Source organism: Dromaius novaehollandiae, chromosome 8 (assembly GCF_036370855.1).
Source record: "Dromaius novaehollandiae isolate bDroNov1 chromosome 8, bDroNov1.hap1, whole genome shotgun sequence".
Taxonomy (NCBI): domain Eukaryota; kingdom Metazoa; phylum Chordata; class Aves; order Casuariiformes; family Dromaiidae; genus Dromaius; species Dromaius novaehollandiae.
In genome coordinates this window covers 12,054,293-12,062,498 of record NC_088105.1, presented here as the reverse complement: position 1 = coordinate 12,062,498, position 8,206 = coordinate 12,054,293, and positions in this window count along the sequence as shown.

Genomic DNA, 8,206 nt, shown 5'->3' with positions numbered 1-8,206 from the left:
GGTTCTGCTGGTGGGAGGCAATATTGCAAAAACAAAGAAGCCAGCTCTAGAGCCAGCTGAGGTGCCTGTGAAGGACCTGCCTGCATGGCATGGTCTCCCACGCTGCAGGTCCCACTGACTGTGGGCACCAGAGCAAGCCAGGGACAGTGCCTTGTACTGGTGCCCAAGAGCGTGACCTCAAAGGGCTGCAAAATCTGGCTCTTTCCAGGCATCCAGACAATGCTGTGAAGGTCGGAAGGGAGCCAAGGAGGAGGTGAGGCTTACACGCACCAACACAAGCAGCCTGGGCCTCAGCTGAATTATGCCAGGTCTCATTAGCTAAGTGCTTGCTCCTTCTGGACTATCCTGTGTCTTCTGATCGGTGACAGAGAGCCAGCCTCTTCTTCATCCAAAAGGGAAGCTAAAAGCAACAGACATCCACGCTTTTGCCCCTTTGCCTTCGTGTTCACGTTAGCTCTTGATCTGAAGTGAAAGAGAAACCTCCTGTTGAGCCCAGCAGCTCTGGCTGGAACTAGGAATGCTCTTAATCAGAAATCTCATTGCCTCTTTTTGCCTTTCTCCTGGAAATAGGCTTCTTACTAAAGGGCGATAGATGCCCTTTGAGTTATAAGAGGGGATACTTTTTGACCTCTTTGGCTGTTGTAAGGTACCAACACTCTTTGTAGTTTGGCTTGGATTTGATATTTCTGGAGTGCACCATTTTCTAGCCTCTGCCTGGCAGCCACAGCTTAGCCTGAAATGCCAGCCTGGCCTCAGCACAGCTCTTGGACACTTGTAGGGTGAAGATTTTTGGTTAGTCCTTGTGCTAGCTCTCGCCCTAGGAGCAAAGGCTGACTTGAGACCCACCTCCATGTTGTGCCTCTGTCCACTTCAGAGCTGAGGCACACCAGGGAGAGCACGTGGCCTGGAATAGACCTCCTGTAGACAAACAGCAGTTGCTGCTTTCCTGGCTTTCTGGTCTCTGCCTTTAAAGCAACTCAGATTCACCTTGGGGAGGTGGCAGTGGGGGAGGTGAAAAAGCAGAGGACCCACAGTCATGTTCACATACAGCTCCCCATGGAGAGCTGTAGATGAGCAATGGCCAAAGCTAGATTAATGGGGGAAGTGGGTTGTCAGCTAATGTCAAAAAGCAAAAAACAAGTTGGGCTTCAGAGGCAATTAAGTTTATATAATGCGAGAGCGGAAGTGCTGGTTAAAGACATGATAACAGCTGAACTGTATTTCAATTTATTTAAATGCAGTTTTCTGTGGGAGCAGACTACATGCATATCATTAACGCCAAATGTCTCTAATAAGACTGTCTCCACTAATATGCCAAAAAGAGCTTAATTAACTTTGTTCCACAGTGAGCCGGGGAGGGTCCTTGAATGCCTTTTCCTCAGTGCATCTCCTAACATGAGCAGAATGGGTCTTGAGACATCAACAAAAGCGCTGGTGTGTTACTAGGGATAGTGTGCTTTGAACAAGCATTCGAAGCATACTATCCCTACATACATATCGCCGTTTCTGTTGGTGATGGCTTCTGGTTTGCTCCCTGGGCACAACACATTTCTAGGCTGTTTTGCAAGATCATCTTCCTTTGGAGGAGGTGTTGCCCTTAATAAATCTGTCCAGCCACAGTGCCCAGGGACTTCCCCCTGGTTCCTCGCTATCATTGGGTCGTCCAGTGAAGGCAAGTGCCCTCCACGACCAAACGGTGGGTACGTCTGGAGGGATCTTTTGGGCCATGTTGTCTGCCCCCGCTAGCTAAGGGGAGAGCTCTCCACAAACGTTTCATGTGCTCAAGCCCCACACTAAATGTCAGTGGAGCATAACGAATACCGGGAGTTAGACTTGGCGGCTGCCTCCCAAGGAAGCGCGGGATCACATTTCACTGCTGTCGCTTTCCAACAAACGCGAGCCAGCGCACGGAGCCTAATTGTCCTGCGAATTCCCCAGCCGACGCGTGTAATTAGAAGGATCAAGGAACCAGTCCGAGGTTTAAGTGGCTGCATATTATGTCTGTCCCTCCACATTTTGTCCAATGCATAAGCAAAACTCTCAGCCTCCACATTCCCAAGCTTTTCGTTTCCCCTCCTGTCAAATCCCTCCATCAAGCCCATGGCAGCTGTGACGCCTGCAGATTGCTCCAGACTGGCACTGATTAAAGGTGCGACTGGCTGGGGCCCCTCCGTCAGTGAAAAACCTGCCCAGCCTGCTTGTCCCCAGCCTCCTCCCAGCCTGTCCCAGGCCTGGTTGCTGCAGGCAGGACATTGCCGGGCCCATGCAGGGTGCGTGGCACTGGCCAGGCTAAGAGGCTGTGCAGCAGGCAGGATGGTGCTGAGCATGGCCCCTGCGGTGGCACGCACCACGGCGGAGATGGGCCAGCCTCTGGAGCAGGGAGATGGCCATGCTGCTGGCAAAAGGGGGGTGTAAGGAAGGTACCCAGCACCCACAGCAGGGCAGAGGGCTGCCCTAAGATATGTTGTCCATCTGGCTACCTGGGGCAGCCGGTGGCTGAGCATGCTGTCAGCTCGCCTGCTAGACCTGTGCAGCAGGAAGGGGCTGCCTGGAGAGGCGCTTTGCAGTGGTGGCAGCCCTGGTTCACACCACAGTCTCTGCCTAAAGCAACTGGTGCTGCCAGGCACCAAAAGCATCGCTTGGGCTTTGCACGTGTCCAAAATATTGGGGACTTCATAGACTACCAAGACACTTTCACCTTTTTATATATATGTAAAAAAAAATATGTGTGTATATATGTATGTATATATGTACATGCATATATATACAAGTATGTATATGTATGTAACGTATGTATATGTATGCATATACATGTATGTATATGTATGTATAAAAATAATATATGTATGTCTATGCATATAAATGTGCATATATACACACACATACATGTGAATGTATATATACATATATTACGTTATATATTATAGATATATATTTTACACATGTTTGTGTATTTAAATATATGCACGTGTATACATGCATGTGTTTATCTATATGTGTATGTGTATATATATGTACATATTATTATATAGTATATAGTATATAATATATAGTATATAGTATATAGTATATACCATATACTATATATTATATATATTTTTTACACCTATGTTCATGTGTCTGTATATGAGCGGGGGGGGCTGGACGAGATGATCTCCTGAGGTCCCTTCCAACATGATTCTGTGATAGCTGCGCATATAGGTATACGTGTGTGTGTAACTATATACAATCAAAATTACATTTGTGTCACCCATTTCATAAAGAGGTCACAGCTGTTTGACCGCTAGCACTCTTTCAGAGCAGCCTTTCGCAGAAGCCCGGGCCCTCTGGAAGTCAAGCGGCAGCTATTTATAGGCCAGGCACCAGCCTGGCGCAGGAGCCCGGCGGTCCCGGGCGGGCGCCCACCACTGCTGCCCGCGCACTGTGCCCCAGCGCCGGCCCTCCCCGTCGGCGGCTGAAGGCAGCAGCCGTTTCTGCTGTCCGCCGGAAAACGTTCAAGCTCGGAGGGCTGCAAAAGGGCTTTATTAGCAGCGGGGCCGAGGGGGCAACAGCAGCCGGCCGGGCTCTGCGTCCTCCTTGCCCCGCGCGGGGCTGGTGGAGGCACTGCGGGACGAGCCGACCCGGCGCCCGTGCTCCCGGCACTGCTGGGGCAGCGGCTGGCGATATATTTGTGGCAACTTTCCAGGCTGGTCCTTCCCCCCTTCCCATGTCCTCTGGAGCGCTCGTCACCGGGAAGCTGGCAGTGGAGGTGGCTCGGAGAGCGGCATCCCGTCACCAGCCCCCTCCCCCCCACCCCCGGGTGCTGGCCGGGCTCCAGCAAGCAAGCCGGTGTTTGGTCAACTTGCAAATCTCTTAGTCCCGGGTTAATTAATCGCAATGAAATAACGTGTGTGTCTGCAGCCTGCGATGGCAAGTTCACCTTCACTCCAGCGTTCGACTGCGCGGCTAACGCGGCCTTCGCCTCGCTCCCTTTTCGGGGTGGGCTCCCTGTTGAGATGCTGCACACCGCGCACACAAGGCAGCGTGGGCCGGAAACTTGATGGGATTTACCCACTTGATGCCCAAATCAGGTTCTGTAAGTGCTGCAAACCATGGTGTGGTGGAGCGCCAAACTGGCTGCCCCTGCCTGAGCCAGGCTCAGGCTAAACAGCTGCTTCTGCGCCACAATAAAAGGTTAAATATTTTAATAAGACTTATAAAGCATTTCCAGAAGCTCCTTTCTCCTTCCTCCCAGAGCTGGGGCCTCACCTCAAAATGGAAAGCTGCCACTCTGCCAATAACGCGCTCCCGTAATTTGCACCTTTGCAAAGTGATAGCAGCCCTTGCGACATGAGGCTTGACCTTTAATTTACATTTTTAATTAGCTGGGATCTCCGAGAGTCCCTGAGCTTTCCTGCTGGAGCCAGGCGCGTACGGCCGGGGCAGCCGTTCGCGTATGAGCATCGAGTTTGGGGGCAAATGAATCATCTTGGTGGCAACGATGCTGCAAAAACCAACAGCATTGCTACCCGCTGGGAAGCGACGGCAAGAAGAAAAATCCCGGTCCCGGGGCTCAGCCCTTCCCGCAAGGAAACCCTGGCTGCTCTTGGCCCTGCAGCCCCTGCCTGCTGCTGCATCAGGCAGCAAATGTGCAGAAGGCCACAGCAATTCCCATACAGCGCTATTAAACCCCCTACCTCATTTGCCATAATTAAAAGGTGTAGCCCACGTTCCCAAGAGTTCACACTTCCAGGCGGGGTCATTTTTAAGTTTTTTCCTCCCCCAAAGGACATGGGGGTGTTTCCCCCCCGCGGTGCCAGCTGGGGAGGGCCCCCAGAGGCAGGCGCTGGCCCCAGCCTGTCCAGACGGAGGGGATCTGCCTGCATCCGCAGCAGGAGGGAACCACAGTAAAATATTTTACTACAAAGCAGAATTACTCCGAAGACTGATGGACTGACTTGCGAGACCCACTCACATTTATGGAGGTTGTAAGTTATATACTCCTGGTGAACTGGAGAAAACATAACAATCACCTTTTATAGGCGAAACTTCCTGCAATATATTAAAGACTCCAGCAAACAGACATGGGGTTTACTGCAAACTATAACTTTAATGCCTCCAAACCACTCGGTTATTTTAGAAGGATTATTAATATCTGGGGCATGCTTGCCAGCCACTGCGCACCAGCAGTTTGCCCCTGCCTCCGTCTCCGGTGGCAGCGCTGGCTCTTGGCGCGAGCTGCCGGGCAGGGATGCAGGAACTCACAGCCTTGCAGACAGGGAAGGCAGCTGGGGAGGACAGAGAGTCCCCTGGTACCTGCCTATGGCAGAAAAAAGCTCCAAGAGAGCTCTGCATCCTTCTGCTTGGCTTTTTTTCCCCCCTTTTTTGTGAGGGGAGGTTTGCATGGCCAAAAAATCTTTTCCAGGATTCAACCTTTTGTGTTAAAAAAAATGCACTTCTTATCGCAAGTGCTTCTTCCAAAGGCTTGGTTTTTGTTCTTGAAAGTCATGCATAGGAGGGCCGCTGGGGGCTGGGAGCCAGCACAGGCAGCCTGTGCTGCCAGGACACCCGGGCTGCCAGTGCAGATGGCTTGGGTGGGTCGTGGAGCTGCTCTGTGCCTCAGTTTACCCTTTGGTTGCAAAAAACCCCTGTCAACCCCAAGGGATCCCTCACTGGAGCAATGGCCCACAGGCACAGCTGGGCAACCAGGGCTGAACTTAGTCTCCCAACCATACAGAAATTGGGGGGGGGGGGGTCCATTTATATAAGGGCAGATGGAGAAGCAAGGAAAACAACACCAGAAGAAAAAAGGTGTGGAAGCAAGGCTGGGAGGAGATAAAAGACTCTATAATGAAAATGCAACAATTATAAAATAAAATAGTGGGATTTGGCTGTCAGGGTCCTTGTTAAACTAGAAGAAGTGGCTTAGTCTAATGGGGTGATATTTCTTGCCGGTTAGAAAACATGTCATCCCGGCTAAATTGGCTTCACAATTTAGTGGTGCTGCCTGCAGCCTCCCTCCCGCCCACCCCAGCCCTTCCCCGTGGAAAATTTTAACAGATGTGGAAAGTTGGGGGGGGGGGGGGGGATTTTTCACATCAGTCTATGCAGCCAGGGAGCTCTGTTTGCCCTGGCTTGGGCTGAACCTCAAGGACTGGGCAATGATAATTATCTAAAATATTTTTCCAGCTATAAAAGTGTCGGCTGGGCACTCGGGTCCGCGTGGCTCTGTTCCCTTTTTGCCCCCAGCGGCGAGGGAGCGAGGATGCTGCACGGAGCGCGGGTTTGCCGGCCACCACTAAGGTGCTCCGGGAGGCTGGATTTGCCGTTTCCTACCTTAAAAAAAGCATCTCCTTTTTGCAAGGAGGAGGGAAGATGCGAGTGGGGAGAGGCAGGACCTGCTCAGATCCCTGCTGGCTGTCACCGGGTTTTGGCGACGGGGCTGAGCATTTATTAGAAATACACAGCCAGGAGGGCGCTGATATTTAGGCCGGTATTAGGAGGGCGATAATTCCCGGGGTGTTTGCGCAGAGCCGCTGCTGGGGGTGTGTGTGTGGGGGGGGAGCGTTTCGTGGGTCTCCTGCGAGACAGCGATACAGCTAATTTCCTGCCGGCGCTGGAGGCTGGCCCGCGCTGATATTGCGGTGTTATTTAGACTAGAAAGGTCAGGCCGGAGATTGAATAATCATTGACAAGAAATCCGTAGGGGAACGCAGGCGGCGGCAGGCAGGGCCTCAAAGCGGGGCCAGGCATCCTGGCAATGCCGGCCGCTGGCCTCGGGGCTCCGGGGGGGGGGGGGGGGGGGTTAATTTATCCCTGGCTCACGGACAGGATGGCAGCAGGGAGCGGGGAAATCCCAGCCGCCCTCTCCCTCGGCAGCCCGCCTGAGCCTCTCCTGGCCACTGCTGCTCTGGGAGCCAAATCGGGTTAGAATCAGGCCCTTTTCGTCCAAAACTAAAAATGCATTAAAAAAAAAAAAAAAAAAAAAAAAGTTCATGCAGCTCACCTGGCTCAGGGCCCCCCCATGCCAAGGGCTTTGGGGGCCTCAGGGCTGCAATGCCGGGCAGGGATTTATTCTGGGGACCCACTGCCAGGGCAGCGTGGGGGACGGGAACGGGCTGGCCGAGCTGTCCCGGGAGCTGCCAGGGAGCCGCGGGCATCTTCGCGCGCCCCGAGGGGCTTTTCCCGGGGGCTGCGCCGGCTGGGTGGCACCGGGGAAGGGACAGAAAACTTGCAGCCCGAGTCTCCGTCTGCCGGGGATGGTAGAGGGATCAGCTGTGCTGTTTTCCATCCCACTCATGGGCTGGTTTTAAATTGAAAAGTATTTTCCCCTCAGAAATAGTTTCAAAACTTGCATCTATTTTGTGCTTAGCTGAAAACCCAGGAAAACATAAGAAATCAGTAAAATCTTCATCCTGTTCCACAACCCCGCTCCATCACTGGGTTTGATAAAGGAAAACCCATGCTAGCTTATTGGAAAAAGTGCAATTTAAAGTTCGAAAAAGTGGTTAACGATGGTGGTTAACAAAAGAGGTATCAAGCATGCTTTTGTGCGGACTGCTCAGCGCTCCCCTCCGGACCGTCCTGCTGAACTGGCGCTACGTGGGCTCCGGGTCGGCCGCTGCCTCGTCCTCCTCGCAGCGCTGCCCTTCCCGCCTGGCGCTTCCCGGCCGCGCCGCTCCGGCAGAGCTGGCTCTTCCCGAGCCCAGTGCTGTGGTGGGCAGGCACAAGGCATCCTGGCCCCCGTGTGTGGGGCAACTGAGGCGGGGGAAGGAAGAGGGATTGACCCCCGAGCAGCGGGGGATGCTCCGCACCGGGAATTGCCCCTGCATCCCCTCCCTGTGCTGTGCGAAGCTCCCGCTGCCGGGAACGGGGTGCATCGCCCCCGCTCTGGCCTGCCCCTCACTCAGCCCAAAAATCACGGCAGCATCTGCATCTGCCCCGGACCAGCCACCAGCGCGGGCGATGCGGGGCCGGGAGCCGGGGTGACTCGGCTGTGACCAGGGGACCTGCGTTGCCCCTCGGGGGTGTAAAACTCCCCCGGGGCCCAGGCAGCTCGCTGTTCGTCCTTGCAAAAAATACGCCAGCTTTGGTTTAAGTTTTTTTTTTTTTTTTTTTGCAACAAAAGAAACTATTTATTTGGAATATGCATTACCAGTACAAATCAGGAAACTGTAAAACCTACACCTTGTTAGTATCGTCATAGAACAGAAAAGTCTCCATTGGG